We start from the raw sequence: 16,809 nt of genomic DNA, 5'->3' as shown, positions 1-16,809 counted from the left end.
GCTCACTTTCTTCTTCTTTGAATGAGTGGCTGAGTCCCAGAGAGAGGACATGACTTACCCATGGCCACAACTGGTGGACAACTGGACTAGAACACAGAACTTCCAACTGAAACATGTTATGTTTCCACCTCTTTGAGCCTGTTTTCTCATTGGGAAGTAAAGAGGTTATATTATATATGGAATCATGTCCTGACTCACTAGCATATGGCCTTGGGCACATTGCTTAACCCTCCTTGGGCTTCCATCTTAATAAGCCCTATTCTCTCTACCTCAAATGACTATCAAGAGTATCAAACAGGCTGACACATATAGACAGGCTCTAAGAAACACGAGGGCTGCAGAGAGGTGCATGCAGTTATGATAATTAAGATTCTCTGACTGCTTCATGCAGCTCCTCCTTGGTTAGGAAGTGTGCTTTGCAAATGCAATGTGTTCTGATGATTTCTGACCAAACGTAGATTGGAGCAATGAGAGCAAGGACTTCTTCTGTCTGTAAGCAGCAAGATGATGGGGCTTTGATACATCTTAGTTTGCAGGGATTGTGACATTTGATGTTCTTCTCTGTGAAAACTCACTGGTGTGTGAACCTAATGTTCCACTTCCCTCACTTCTCATATGCAGGCCAAGCGCTGGAGAGCCCTGCAGGGCAAGTGCTGAGTCTCCTGCCTAATGTTCACAAAGAGGTCAAACACAGCTTTGTCTCCTTGATTAGAACCTTGGAGATGTCCCAAATGTTAAAGGCAAGTGGACACAGCTTAGCCTCCAAAGAATATACACCTGGTCCTTGCACTTCCCACCCTGTCCTGCCCCCGTGTGATAATGTTGCACAGGGGGAAATGTTCTGGTTCAGAATCAAGGGCCCCAGACTGAACAGACTTTGTGCCTCCTTTTGCCAGAGTTCCTTCAGCCATAAAAATAGGGCATCAAGTCAAGTCACTGATTTTCAATCTTGACATCATATGTAGCCCTTTATTTTTCTTTCTCCCCTTTTGGCCCTTGCCCTTGGACTATTTCATGCTGACAGGAAGTTCCTATTAGCAGCTGTATGTGTGTAGTTAACAAAGCATGGCAGATCCCAGGGATTCTTTAAAATGTCCATTGTGAAAATGAAACCCAGAAAGAAATGAGATGATTTATCTGTGGTTATGTGAATGGTTTTATATTATAAATTATCTGAAAGGAGAAATTCACATATTTCTAGGGTTATGGATAATAATATAATAAGATTTCTCAAGGCCATGAGAATGAGTGGGGGAAAGGATCAGATGAAAGTCATTTTAAGCGAGTATGTAGTTAACATCCTTAGGGAGATAATCCAAATTACACTTATTCATCATCCAAGACACGGACAACATCCTTTCTTTTCAACCAGACCTTTCCCACAGTGGCTTGCACTGCTCAGCACATAGTAAGTGTTCACTAAATGCTTGTCATAGAATGAGGTCATCTCAGCACTATACTCCTGGCCAGGACCGTGGGTGTCATGGTAATTGTTTATACTCAAAATAGGTGACAGAGTAGAGAAGACACAGAGTGAAAGAAAGAAAGACTTCTCTGAGAAAGACAGGTTAGGAAAATAACATTCCTGTCTCCTTAGTGAATGCCTCAGAGATAGAATTTAAATGAATCCATAAAATTGTGCAAAGCATGACTGGCGTATGAGAACTTATACATTCTTGTGCACAGCTCCTCCTTCTACCTTGAACCCTGGAAGAATCCCCTCATCCAGAAGGGAACTGTAGCTGAAAATGAGGTTTAAGAACTACCCGGACAAATTCATGAATTGAAGATGGATGAAGGAATCCAGACCTGTTTTTCATCTTTGAGGTGATATCAAGGGAGAGATAGCTGAGTCCAGCAAACTCCTAGGTTTTATGGTTGGAAACTGAACACTGGCTTTGGCTACTGACTGTCACCTGTACAGGGCAGGGACTTCCTCACATTACCTCCACTGATGTTCCCGGAAGCATTGCCTTCCCCTTTTTGCAGCTGTGACTCATCTCCTCAGTGAGCCTGCCAGTTCCCACTGCTGGGATGGGCGCCTCCTCTCTGTTATCTCATTGGTTCTGTCTGCACAGGGGACACCCACCACCTACATTCTGCCATTGACATTTTGCTGTGTCTACATCATCACAGATCTTCTCAAGCCTTCTATTCATCTATCTGATTTTTTGTGTGTGTATGTGTGACAGAGAGAGGGACAGATAGGGACAGACAGGAAAGGAGAGAGATGAGAAGCATCAATTCTTCATTGCAGACCTTAGTTGTTCATTGATTGCTTTCTCATATGTGCCTTGACCAGGGGGCTACAGCAGACTGAATGACCCCTTGCTCAAGCCAGCAAGCAACCTTGGGGTCAAGCTGCTGACCTCAGGGTTTCAAACCTGGGTCCTCCGCATCCCAGTCCAACACTCTATCCACTGCGCCACTGCCTGGTCAGGCTGATTTATTTTCTTGATACATTTCAAAGTAAGTTGAAAACATCAGCACACTTTCCTGTACCCTAAACACTTCAACATTCATGCCTTGATTTATTTTTTAAATTACCATTCTTGGTTTTTGTTGCACAAGCCCATGCCCAGAGAAGTCACCGAGGGAGATGTGAGGAGTGAGGACAGCCCCCTCTTTCCCTGTGGCTTTGCCCTGAGCTGATGCCACAGTCCTGGAACATCATTTGGGAGGGAGTGCTGTGGCAGCCTGTCCCAGGTCCCATTAGTCCACCGGTGAGGTTAGGCAGCTCTCCTGGTTCCTCCCCCTCCAGGACCTCACTGTGGTCAGGACAGCTTCAAAGCTTGCAAGTGGGAGGCCTGCTGTGCTGCTATGCTCAGTCCCTCACCCCGTCCCCAGACCTGCTCTGCCCTCTGCCCTGGGCACTCTGGGCTTGCAGCTTCATTAGTCAGACTCCCCAGGATCTGGCGTCATTTAAAGCTGTCACCTCTCCGTTCCGATGAACAGAGGAGAGGAGGTGTGGATCAAGCCATGTGGCCATGTAACTATGAAGGTTGGCAAGGATGCTGAGAGGTAGAAGGAAAACAGTGTATGAGTGGGCTCAGGCAGGTCACTGAACTTCAGACACCAGATTTATTTGGATGCTGGGCCTCTGAAGAGCCAACACGAGTGTGCCACTCTGCCCACCCTGGACATTCTTCTCTTGGTTGAGATGGTGGCCATCTCCTGGAAATATAAAGAATGGATGTGGGGTCAGACAGACCTGGGTTTGGGTCTTCCACTTACTGGCTGATTGATTGGGGGCCACTTCTATAGCCTCTGGGGCCTCAGCATTCTCCTTTGTAAAGTGGAGATAATAGTACCTCACTGAAGGTATTGTAAGGATGAAATGACATGAATAGTCGGCTCTGTGAGCTCCCAGCAAGACAGTGAAGTCTGTCAGGATTTGAAGGCTAGGTTTCCTGCCACTGAAATGATATAAGAGAACCCACTCTTTTCTTTGCTTGAGAGCAAAGGGCACCTTTGCATCCCCAGGTGATGCTCATACGGGCAGCTTGCACAGCTCCTCTAAGGCCCAGGCAGAGGTGGTGAGTTTCCCCTCAGTCCTCACCCCCAATGTTGCCCAGAGGCCATGGTCCCAGGGAGATGGAGAGGCCCTGAGTGAGGCCTGCAGAGGCCACAGAGTGGGCCTGAGAGAGGAGGTGTGAGTTCCTGAGTAGGCCAGGTGTCCTGCCCTTCATGAGCCCTCACATGAGGGCAGGGAGGAGGCTGGGGCTTTGGAACCAGTTTCAAATAGCTGACTTTTTTCTGTTTCCCCCCTGGGACATGCCTACTCAGCCCCCAGACCCTGCAAAGATGCTTTCTCAAGCCCAAAGTGATGACCCGTCTCTGGCCACTCAGCCCCTCCCTCTGGATGTTCATGTTCTGAGCTAGGTGCCAGGGTGCACTCTACGTGCATCTTCTCATCTCCAGAGCAATGCCAGCAGCTTGGAGCTGTTGTTATCCCCACTGTATCCATGAAGAAGCTGAGGCTCAAAGGAGTGGCCTCCCCCAGCTTGCCCAGCAGAGCTAGCACTCAGCTAGATCTGCCTGATTCTGTGGTCTGGGAAGGTCCTTGTCTGACTTTGTTTTCCCTCCTATTTTGCTAGATTTCAAGCTCTCAAGCAGGGGCTGGGATTTTAATTATTTTTATATTCTCCATGCCTGGCAGACATACGATGCTCAGAAAATGTTGCTGAGGGGAATTGACTCACTAACTGTTAAGTCGCTACAGCAGGAAACCTCGCAGAGTTTTGGCCATAACTTCCAATGCAGTGCAGGAGTTTTCTCATTCTGTCCCTGACTGCTTGGTTACCTCTAGCAGTAGGGAACTCATCTCAGTGCCCAAGTTCTCAGCCATGAAGGGAGCTCTTGTGCTCCTGGTTGTGACTGTCCCTACTTCCTAGTCACCATGATTCCCCGTTAGGAGGCTCCTGAGGCAAAATTTGAGTGCCTCCCTTTTCCTATCAGAATTCTATTTCACATGGACTGAGTAGCCTCTTCCCACATCCCTACTTTGGCTACCACAGGCATTTTCCCACTCAAACTCTGAGCATCTTCCAGCCAAAAATATAGAGATGAATGAAATACTAGCTCTGTGAATTCATGAGTCCGGGGAGGTGTGTTCCATCTCCTCTCTCAGTCCTTTGCTTAGAAGCATTCCTGCTGGGCAACTTCATGTAGACCCTACCTCTAGGCATTTGTTAATACCATTTGCACCACTAGAATATTCTTCCACTTCCTTCCAGCCTTCCAGGCCAGGATTAGTGCCAAAAATCCATTGAAAACATCTATCTCCATGACTGTAATATCATTCTCCTTTCCCTTTTTATAAAGACCCTTGCATTTGACTTGAAGTTTGTCCCTAGTGTGGTGCAAGAGCTTAAACTCCACAGTGTCATAGTGTCTCATGGACTTTCAAGAATATAAAGTTGAAACAAACTAAGGGAAAAAAGCCTCAACTGACCCCAAAACACATCCTTACTATATAAGCCTAGGATGCCCAGGCTAGGAGACTATTTCTCGCAGGTTTCAGCTCACATGATAATTCTGACAGGTGATGGACTTCTTCCATGATAGCTGGACTGAAGACAAAAGCATGCTGTGATTGATTAGCAATATCTGCCATTGGAGGAATGGGAGTGAGGTGGATTAACAATGTCTGTCACAGGCAGGAATGGTGGTGGGATTTGTGTGTCATATATTTGTAACTCCATTGCAATCCAGTTTCCTTATTTTACAGTAGAAAACTGAGGTCAAGAGAAACTAAATAATTTTCTCTAGGGAGAACACACTGGAACTTCCAGGGCAACCTGAAATTGGAACCTAGTGTCCCGACCTCTCAGCCTAGCACATTCTCTACTTGGCCTGGTCGCTAGGACTCTGGTAGCCTTGAATGCTCCCTTCCTATATCCTGGGGACTCTAAACATCTGTGGGCCTTCAACAGATAGTTGTGAGTGCTTACCGTATGCCAGGCAGGTGGAAAGTGCCAGGGTTGTATCAGTGTTAAAAAAAAAAAAAAAAAAAAAAAAAGATTAACATCCCTGCTCTCATGGAGCTTCTGTTCAAGTTGGATGAGGTAGATGATAAACAATGAACATACTGTGGTTAAATGCATTTACTTCTCTATCTCCAGGCAGATGCAGAGGCAGTTGCCTTCACCAATCATAGCTGTTTTCCTTTTTGTTTTCCTTCCAAGGAGTCCTTTCTACAGACTGGAGTATGCATGGTGGCTCATAGAGCAATCTGGCGCACCCTTTCTTTCCCCGGTTCTCTGCCTCGAACCAGCTCCCTGGTAATTAGAGAAGAAAAGTGGTTACGGTGGGAGATGGTGAGGCTGCATTTCAGCTGCTTGCTCAGTAGACACAGGAGAACATGCCAGCTCGGGGTTTGGTTGGGAGCTAATGTTTTGTTTGCCCCAGAAGCTCCTGGCTTTGCACTCCCTAGTGATGGGGTTTGGGTTTTGCAGCCCCACCAACAATGCCAGCTCAGTCTCCCCCTGCCTCAGTGGTTTTCAACCAGGGCTAGGTGGGGCTACTCCCCAGGGATCACTTAGAAATATATGGGGGTATCATTCTGGCTTCCACAATGACAAATTTCCTCTAGTATCTAGAGAGTGGGAGCCAGAGATGCTAAACCTCCTACAACAAATAGGGCATTTCTTCTCAATTGTCCTGTCCAAAATGCCAATAGTGTCACCCTAGAGGAACACTGTCGGGAAGACCTTGTCCTAACATGTAGTGCCCTGGACTGTGTGGACAGTCCTGAGAAAAGCTCAGAGATGAGAGTGTGCCGTCTTTGGGCCTTGCCCACGCTTTCCATGGTTCCTAACCTCTTCTCTTTAGTCCTTTAGTAAACTTGGTTTCAGCTGTGCCATGCAATGGATTAAAGAGTAGGCGTGACAGCCCCCAGGACTCTACCACACACGGCATGGAGGTCATTACCATTGTCCCAGTGCCAGTGACAGCCTGTCCACCCCTCTGTGCTCTGTGACTGGGACACGGCTGTCTAGCCTCTGGGCAAAGGCCCAGCCACAGTGACCCCACTGCCTGCTCCACACAAAGGGCCACCAGGGTCAGTCTACACACCCAGGCTCCCTCCGCAGAACTGAACAGCTCCTCACCGCCCGCAGTGCAACCCTTCAGCCCAGTGGCACTTTACTGGCAGGGCCTGAGTCAGCCCCCAGGGCTAGCTGCCCAGGGAAGTGCTTGGCACTGGAGCCAGAGGCTGCAGGACATATTTCCAGTGGGGCTTCCAGGCCAAGAGCTTCTGCCCCTTCCCACCACTGTTCCTGTTCGCCCTGCTGCCTGCCCAACACATTAGCATTTAAATATATCCAGAGTCCTCTCTCCCCCAGCCTGCTCCCCACATTGAGTCCACCAGGGAGGGAGCATTTGAATCCTCCTCTCTGCACCTCCCTTCCCTCATAATGGCCATACTGTATTCATCAGCTTCTGTATGTGGCATTAGCCAAAAGAAGGAGTGAAGGCGCCTAGCAACCCGGAGGGGGCTGAGAAAGAGGTGGGAAGGAAGTGATTTTCATGTAATTATTCACTTCTACAAAAGCCGTTGTCAGGTACACACTGGAAACACAGCTGTTGTATTATTCTCCTAACCTACTTTTAATCTTTTGAGAATTTTTACCAATATAAAAGGCTAAAAGAAAGAGCTTAGTTCAGCCATTTTCTGCTAGGCCATATAAGTTACGTTTTTACCTCAATCGAAGGCTCTGCTTACAATAGTTGTGTTGTGTGTGAGTGTTTGTGTGTCTGTGTGTGGCTTTCTGTTTGAAAAGAAAATGTCAAAGGAAAAGTCTGTGGGACATGAGCCCCAGGAGGACCACCAAGCCCTGTCCTGGCTACTTGGATTGCGCCACATGCACTGTTGGGTATGGAGGTTTTCACATATCTTCTTGGCCGGACACTGGGACAGCAAGGAGCTTGGGAGCAGTGAGATGCTGGCTCCTTCTGCCTCTCACTACTACAGCCATGCTCGCGGCCCTAAGGGCAGGTGATGGGGGCACTGCTGTGTTTGGTGCTGCTCAGAAAAATGATTGGTTCACCTGGTGGAGTGGGGGGGTTGGTATGGTGGAAGAGATATAGGTGCTTGTTTTCATGGTAGAATTGAGAAGCGTTAGCCACTCAAGAAATCGGATTATGGGAATCATACCAGGTGCTCCACTACACATCATATATTCACGTATCTTACATTCATGGACAAGGAATTGAGGCTCAGAGCAGTGAAGTAAACTTGCCCAGGGTTACATACAGCAGGTAGGTGGAAAAGCAGGGCTCCAACTCAGGTCTGTCTGCCAAGGCTTGGAATCAGGCACCTGAAAAAAGCCATCTCATTTCACTTAGTCCCCTCTGCATGGTGCTTCAGCACTTCTCCCGAGGGCAGGCCAGGTTCCAGAGGGCAGCTCCAGAGGTTCATTTGTCCCCTAGTCCAAGGGGACTCCTCACACAGTGGCTGGTGTGTACGTCTCTCCAAAGCTAAATGGACAAGCGACTTCACTTCTCTGGGTGTTAGTTTTTCATCTATAAAAAGGGGATATGTAATAATAACACCCTTTGAATCTAATCCTTGTGAAGTGCTTAGAACAGCCCTGGGGTGTCACAGATGCTGACAAAGGTGAGCTGGTGTCATTGTGATTATCAGCGTCACTATCATCACACACCTCCTTTGCTGGTGCTTTTGTGGCCGGATGGGTTAATGCTACATATGTCAGAGCCCTCAAAGTGTCAGTGCAGCAAACACCAGCACCAGGGTGCAGAGATGGAAATACAAGGCCCTCCTGTTGGCAATGGCTTTGATGATGAGCAGAGGCGCTGCTGTTCTGCTCTGACAGGTGGCTCTGTTTGTAGACCTGAAAGCACATATCTAGGGGAGCTTCTTTCTGTAGCTTGTGCTGCCTTAGACACTGTACATAATCAAGGCTCAGCTCTGATTCTCTCTCAGCTCCCCGAGCAGCAGCTGCACCTTCACGGAGTCCTTGCTGCCCTGCACCCATCTCTTCCAGTCCCCTGCTCGGTTCCCTCCAACAGATGTGCTTTAGCTTATCTGCCCTGTGTATGGTCTGTCTCTCCTGCTAGAATGGAAGCTCCCTGAGAGCAGGAGCTTCTGGAACTCTGCCTGGCACATAGTGGACACTCAGTATTTGTTTATTGTGAGGGAAAAGGGGAAGGGGCTCTTTTCTTTTAGGTGCTTGAAGATCAGATGCTGGGGAGAAATCAGTGTTGACTGAGCCCCTGCTATTTACTAGAGCTCATGGCTGGCTTTCTGAGAACTTTTCCAACGCTCTCCAAGAGCCAGACACCGGGTCGAATCTTTGTTTCACACACATCATCTTATTTAATCTTTTGTGTGTGAGAGAAAGAGAGGCAGGTGCTAACCACATGTGCACAACGACCTCACCTGACCTCCCCAATCAGGTAAGTCACTTCTCTTGAACTGAGAAAAAGTCATGAAGCTTTTTCCCCCCAAATGCCCTAAACTTCTAAGAGATTAGATATTCTACTTAGTGGTCAAAGTTAGAATGTGGGGAGAAAGTAAAGAGTGTTTCTACCTATATACACAGAGGTCTCTAATCTGAGGATAATGCTGCCCACTTCAGGGCAGCTGTGGGTCACAGGACATAAGAAGGTGCCTTGTAAACTGTAAATTGATGTCTGTGTGGACTGGGGCAGCATATATTGAGCAGCTATCATCATAAATGTAGCTTCTGAGTATAAGCGGAGAAGAATTTGTACTTGTTCATCCATCCTTCTTTAACTCTCCCAGCTAATATCATTGAAGACCTACTCCATGCAGCCCTGTGGTGGGCCCTGAGCATCTAATTATAAAGGCAGGTTACATTGAGCCATTGCTTTCTACTCCTACTTTACACGAGGTCTCATTGGAATAAATTGCCTTGAATGAGATGAAGTTGCCCCAAAGCTGGAGGGTGGGACCACCTCTCTTCTAAAGGGGCTCCACTCCCTTGTTCCCATGCAAATCTGTCCTGCAACTGAATGTGGACTGCCCACGGCCGGCTGCGCCACGCTGCCAGAACGCCCCCCATTCATTGCCGAAGAACATAGGGAGTGATCGTTTCTCAGCCACTGACCCAGCTTCCTTAGGGTTTGTTTTGTGGAAACTATTTTCTCTTCAAAATGTGTTGAGAAATAGGAAGCCCTTTCTGCACTGAGCTTCCCCCTTTGTAGAGTCTTGGGACATGCTGGTCAATGGGGCTCAGTTGCCTGGTCTTCCTTTCATTGAGGTGGGGTTGCCTTTGTCCTGTTTAACTTGACAGCCACAGAGCTGTTTAAATATCAGCTGAGGCTCCAGGCCTGCTTGGCATACTAGGAGGCCTCAATACTTCTCTGTAAAACCTGGAACCAGTTTGGCCTTGGGTCCAAACTTCACTCTCTCCCTTAATAGCTATTAGACCTTTTATCGGTCCATTTTCTCATATATAAATGGGGGTGATAATACTTACCTTAGTGACATGGTTCTGTAAACTATGAGATTGTGTACATGGAAGCCTTGAGTGCACAGGAGGTTTTCAACAAATGTTATCTCATGTTTCCCAGTCTCAAGGGATTGCCAAACTCGTAGAAAGAGCTCATGAGTGCTCTTCCAGCCTGTTTTATTAGCCTCTCATTTCTATTGTCAAATCATTCCAATGGCTACCATGATTTTGTTTGATCTCTGGGTGTTTGTGGAATACCTGGTGAATAAAAAAGTAGCCTTACGGCCTAGCGTGCGGAGGACCCAGGTTCGATTCCCGGCCAGGGCACACAGGAGAAGCGCCCATTTGCTTCTCCACCCCTCCGCCGCGCTTTCCTCTCTGTCTCTTTCTTCCCCTCCCGTGGCTAAGGCTCCATTGGAGCAAAGATGGCCCGGGCGCTGGGGATGGCTCTGTGGCCTCTGCCTCAGGCGCTAGAGTGGCTCTGGTCACAATATGGCGACGCCCCAGAGGGGCAGAGCATCGCCCCCTGGTGGGCAGAGCGTCGCCCCCTGGTGGGCGTGCCGGGTGGATCCCGGTCGGGCGCATGCGGGAGTCTGTCTGACTGTCTCTCCCTGTTTCCAGCTTCAGAAAAATGAAAAAAAAAAAAAAAAGTAGCCTTAGATGAAATAGACTTGGGATAATGCCTGTAGCAGAAATAATACTATGTGTTCACCTACCATTTATTGTTTCTCTTCCTGGGTAAATGAGAAGACTACATATCCCAGACTCACTTGCATTTAGGTTGGTACCATGTGACTTAACTCTGGTCAATGGTCTGTGGGCAGAAGTGACATAAGCACCACCACCCAAGCCTGGCTCTTAAAAACTTCCAAAGTAAACCTCCAGTGTTCTGTTCTTCTGCCGCATAGGCTGTTTTGACATGGAAGTATCATAAGGCAGGGTCACTAGAGCCCATTCACGATCTGCATCTGGATTTGTATGGGCAAGAAATAAACTTCTATTATGCTAAGCCATTGAGATTTGTGGCTTTATTGTTTAATCCAGCATAGCCTATCAGTAATGATCTGATAATAAACATTCTTGATGAGCTGATTTATTCTTTTCTAGACTGAGGGGAAAGGCTGACAGTTGGGGCCCTGTTGCATTTTCTCAACTATAGGCATATGTTTGAGAACATAGACACATATTGGTAATGTCAGTGTTTTAAGGAATCTAATGATACAGACTCACTGTGAAAACATAGCATGCTTCTTTGTGAGCAGGTGTGGACAAAACATTAGCAGCAATAATATCTGCCTGATATCAACTCTGTGGGATGAGATGAAGATGAAGGCAAAGGGAATTCAGAAGAATGAGATCCAGGAAACCTCAAAATCTCTAATGTGTACTCACCCTTAGGAGAAGACTCTGGGAGTATAAGCTTGGTGGAGCTATTTGAAGATGCCAGCCCAAACTAGGAGGGACATTTGCAAGCTCCAGGTCATAGGTGAATGTTGAAGAATGGGGGAAGCTTGAGCAGAGGTCTGAGCCCTCGGTCTTCAGGGACTGACCAGCTGAGGCTCCATGGCCCGGAGAACCACACATTGAGAAGAAATCCCTGGAAGTAGAGTCCAAACTGAGGAAGAGAGAGACACTAGAGGACACAATAAGAGAAATTTTGAATAAGAGTGGAGGAGTGGAATAGAGAGCAATTTTAGGAAGTATTGTCTGCACAGTCATAATAGTAAGGACTTTTTGGTAATACCAGAAGAACTATGAGGCTAAAAGAATCTACCCTGAATTATCCCTATTCCTCTACACAAAACACTCTTCTAAGAGTACAGAAAAGTGCATCTCAACCTGCACATGAGCAACAGAAAAAGCCTGCACATGAGCAACAGAAAAAGATTGTGGTAAAATCCCATGCAAAGCTATTATAAGAAAAACAATTATGGCCCTGGCCAGTTTGCTCAGTGGTAGAGCATCGGCCTGGCGTGCAGGAGTCCCGGGTTCGATTCCCAGCCAGGGCACACAGGAGAAGTGCCCATCTGCTTCTCCACCCCTCCCCCTCTCCTTCCTCTCTGTCTCTTTCTTCCCCTCCTGCAGCCAAGGTTCCACTGGAGCAAAGTTTGCCCAGGCGCTGAGGATGGCTCTGTGGCCTCTTCCTCAGGCACTAGAATGGCTCTGATTGCAGCAGAGCGACACCCCAAGATGGGCAGAGCATCGCCCCCTGGTGGGCATGCTGGGTGGATCCTGGTCGGGCGCATGCGGGAGTCTGACTGCCTCCCCATTTCCAGCTTCGGAAAAATACAAAAAAAAGAAAAGAAAAACAATTATGAGCAGAATAACATTCCTACAGATAATGAGTGCATTCCACAAAGATACATCTAAACACTGAAACTTAATGTTTTAAAACTGCTAAAAGAAATTAAGCCAACAGATGCTTTGAAACAGTACCATAAGTAAACTTGTTAGACAAAAAGAAGATTTGAAAATATGGTTTATGAAAGGAAAAAATATTTCAAGAGCAATAACTAAATAGAAGGAATAAAGGAATGAATAGATATCATGGATATCATGTGGTAAATAGAGGACAGAGGGAGGAAAATAATCTTCAGAAATGAAGATTATTTTTTTAAGATGCAAGAAAAGGTGATAGGTATAGAAGATTGACAAAGAAGATCCGACATACAAACAAGTCCCCTAAAGAAACCCAAAGCAATGGAAGAGAACATAAACTAAAAACAGACCCCCCCCCAAATATGAGAGAAGATTTGAATTTGCATCTTGAAAATATACACCATATGCCTGGAAAAATCAACCCAGAATAGTCAACATTAAGACATGCTCTAATAAAATTATTGGACTTTAAAGAAAAAGGAAAAATCCTATTTGTCATTCAGCCAAAAAGAGTAAATGCTTTATAAGGGGAAATAAAGTGTCATCAGACTTGTCTACAGCAACACTAAGCAACATATTCACAATTCTCAGGATAAGAAAAAGAGAACCAAGGATGTTATATACAGTCAAGTATGAAAAGCCACAAATCAGATATTAAGAACATGCAAGAAACAGGGAAATATTATTTCCCATGAGCCTTTCCAGAACCATTTCCTAGAAAGCAAGCTATAGGCTAGAGAGGTATAAACATAAAGGCTAGGGTGAGCATTAGATTTATAATCGACGATAGCACTCATACTAATTAATAGCTGTGAGGAGGACTGGATTTAATGCTTGAATGTTCTGTTAATGCAGATACAGTATAAGTATTAAAAATTAGGAGAGAATGAAATGTGTGTATGAAAAGTAGAATAAATTCACAGGTTGCCTTTAAGTGTTGACTGGAAACAAATGGGCGTTTTTTAAAATTAGATGCTAGAGGAAAGGGAAGGATGAGAAGTAGAGGCTACTGGGTAATTTCAAAATTCCTTATGGTAGGAAACCAGCAGACGTTGCCAAAAAGGGGGAGGGCTAAGGGTATTGTGTAAAGGTGTTGATTTAATGGTAACCATCAGAATAAAAATGGCAGGCTTTTTCCTACAGAGGTAGGGAAGCAAGAGGGAAAATAATCATTCAGGAACACATTCCCCTCTCACATAAACCTCTAGGCCCAACATATCCTCATTGCTTCTCTAGTCTTGAAAGGTTTGCCTTCTCCAAACAGCCTTCTCTGATTGCTGTAGCACATGCTAATCTTCTCCTTCATCTACCACACCTAGGTACCAGGTACCTTGTTCTCTGAATGTTTTATCTCGCCTGCAGGCAGAGATGGAGTGCTATATATAATGGTATAGTACCTTTTCAAAGTCTGCCACAGGGTTCTGCACACAGAAGACACTTAACAAATGGTGGTTCATTAGTAATCCAGGATTGGTTGAAGGATTTGGGCTTAAAGCCTCGGGACTTTTCTAAGAGCTTAATGTTGCTATTTGTCAGAATTCTTTCCATTTGAAATGACAGCAATTCCATTCAATTGACCTAAGAAAAAGAGGCCTCTGAGGTTGAAATGTTCTAGGGTAGGTCTTATTTCAGGTATGGCTGGACCCAGTGACTCAAGTCACATCACCAATATCGTCTTTCTTTGCTCTAGACCAGGGGTAGTCAACCTTTGTATACCTACCGCCCACTTTTGTATCTCTGTTAGTAGTAAAATTTTCTAACCGCCCACCGGTTCCACAGTAATGGTGATTTATAAAGTAAGGAAGTAACTTTACTTTATAAAATTATAAAGCAGAGTTACAGCAAGTTAAAGCATAAAATAATAATTACTTACCAAGTACTTTATTTTGGATTTTTGCTAAGTCTGGCAGAATAAATCTTTATAAAACAACTTGCTATAGTTAAATCTATCTTTTTATTTATACTTTGGTTGCTCCGCTACTGCCCACCATGAAAGCTGGAATGCCCACTAGTGGGCGGTAGGGACCAGGTTGACTACCACTGCTCTAGATTCTGCTTTCCTCTGTGTTGGCTGTATTTTGAGTCAGTCCCTTCTCTTCCCTCATGGTGAAGAATGTATCCCATTTGCAATGACTCCACTAAAAAAAACCCAGAACAGCTTGACCAGGCGGTGGCACAGTGAACAGAGCGTCAGATTGGGACATGGAGGACCCAGGTTCGAGACCCCGAGGTTGCCAGCTTGAGCATGGGCTCATCTGATTTGAGCAAGGCTCACCAGCTTGAGCCAAAGGTTGCTGGATTGAGCAAGGAGTCACTTGCTCTGCTGTAGTGTCCCCCCCCATCAAGGCACATATGAGAAATCAATCAGTGAACAACTAAGGAGGCCCAACGAAGAGCCTCAATGAAGAATTGATGTTTCTCATCTCTCTCCCTTCCTGTCTGTCTCTATCTGTCCATCTCTCTGACTCTCTCTGTCTCTGCCACAAAATGAATAAATAAATAAATAAATAAATAAATAAATAAATAAATAAAATTATGTTTTCAAAGAATACTGAAAAAGATAAAAAAAAATTTTTTTTTAAAGTCACAGAACTGAGTTTCATTGGCTTGGTTTGTATCATGTGCTCATCCCTGACCCAATCATTGTGGCCAAGAGAAAGGCTTTGATTGGCCAGACATGGGTCATGTGAACATCCCTGAAGCTATCTCTGAGTGGGTAGAGGTGGTTTCCCAAAGGAAACTTGGGGTGCTATCACATGAAAAGAGACGATGAATGCTGGATGGACAGAAACAACAAATGTCTGTTTTAGTGTTGACGTGTGTGCTCAGTGATCAAATGACAAGAAAAATTCCCTGAAAGTAAAAAATCATGGTAGGGGCTCATCTTTGAGACCGTGTGAATGGAAAGCTGTCTTTGGTGTTTTCAAGTTGAGAGTTTATTTACCATGTTGGCAGAGGGTAGGGGGACCACTCGCCATGGGGCCCAGTTTTGATAGAGAAACCAGCTCTCCACAGGGCTGGGAGCTCCTCTTTCTGGCCTGGGAGGGGGACATTCCAGTTTGCAGAGGCATTAAAAACAAGCGTGAGACTCCAGCAACGCTGAGCATTCCTGCGGGCATCACTTGTGATATGGTTTTGTTCCCTGAGTCAGCAGCTGTACTGTGTTTTGCTTCGCCATGTGTTTTACTGGCCTTTAAGATTTGAAAACCCCACCATTGCCCCTGCACCTTGGAACTCACCTTTTTCAAGGCAAATTACATATATTTTCTCTCTTGTGGATTTGATGGCCAACACAGGTTAATTTGGGTCAAGGGAATCCACTGAGATAGCAAACAAGGAAACAGAGGAGAAGGACTTAAAAACGTATTCAGTCTTCTCCTAAATTTTCAACCCTTTTTTCTGCACTGGACCCTTCCTATCAACATTTAAGCTTCCTCAAGTTTCTACCATTTAAAAGAAATCCTCCCCAAATTTTACTAACCATTTCACTACCACCTTATCTTCCAACTCCCCCTTAAGGCAAAATTTCTTGAAAAAGTTTTTTTATTTCCTCCTTCTCCACGTTCATTTCCTCCTCATATTTCAACCTACTCTGGGCCCTTCTCACACCCAGCACACACACTTAATGAAAGAGCTCTCCCTGAGTTCCTCACTTAGCTCCAAAACACCAAACCCAAGGACCCTGTGTTAGATAGAGGAGGGGAAAGCATTTGTTTTGTAGGTTGAAAGGCAACAATAGTATCTTCATTCTGATATTTGTTGAATTATTTAACAAAATCAAGCAAATTCAGGGAAGACAGACCCATACCATGTAATCAGATCCCCAAGAAAGAGGAAAAGGGAGAGTTGTAGGACCCAGGGGGCACTGGTGCTTTCTTCAGATCTTCAAAGTGCTACCACAGGGAAGGGATAGATGTGGTCTGGGTGGTTACAGGACTAGAAACACAGGAAAGAAAGAAGTTTTCTTCTCATTTTTAAAAAAGATTTTATTTATTGATTTTATAGGAGAGAGAGAGAGAAAAGAAAGAGAGGGAGAGAGGCGCAGGAAGCATCAACTCATAGTAGTTGCGTCTCATATGTGCCTTGACCAGCCAAGCCTGGGGCTTTTTGAACGGGCAACCTCAGAATTCTAGGTTGCCACTTTATGCACTGCGCCACCACAGGTCAGGCAGATTTCTTCTCATTTTAAGAAATGTTTTAATGGTCAGAATTATCTAAAGAAGAAAAGGGCTACATAATAAGATAGTGAGCTCCCTGTCACTAACAGTAATCAAGTAGAAACTATTCGGTCAGAAGTACTCAGAAGAGAGCCTTTGTAGGGTGGAAAGTTAAACCTGAGGATTTCTGAAATTCTGGGACCTGGGTAAACATGCTTCTCAAGAGGTGAGTCTTTATGAACTTTTATCTGCCACTCCCAGCTGTATGGTCTTGAGCAAGTTACTCAGCCTCTCTGTCCTTCAGTTTCCTCAGCTATAAAAGGGGCTAATAAAAA

The 16,809-nt window shown here is 45.6% G+C and overlaps 1 protein-coding gene across 1 annotated transcript in view; it reads left to right on the top strand.

The window, feature by feature from the left end:
• Positions 1-16,809, top strand: part of SLC6A11 (solute carrier family 6 member 11) — a 125,439-nt gene that overhangs the window by 76,489 nt on the left and 32,141 nt on the right. The gene's annotated exons all lie outside the window — the stretch shown is intronic.

The sequence above is a fragment of the Saccopteryx leptura genome, chromosome 10, assembly GCF_036850995.1.
Source record: "Saccopteryx leptura isolate mSacLep1 chromosome 10, mSacLep1_pri_phased_curated, whole genome shotgun sequence".
NCBI lineage: Eukaryota > Metazoa > Chordata > Mammalia > Chiroptera > Emballonuridae > Saccopteryx > Saccopteryx leptura.
Note: the sequence above shows the minus strand (reverse complement) of the source record. Positions and strands in the feature narration are given on the sequence as shown.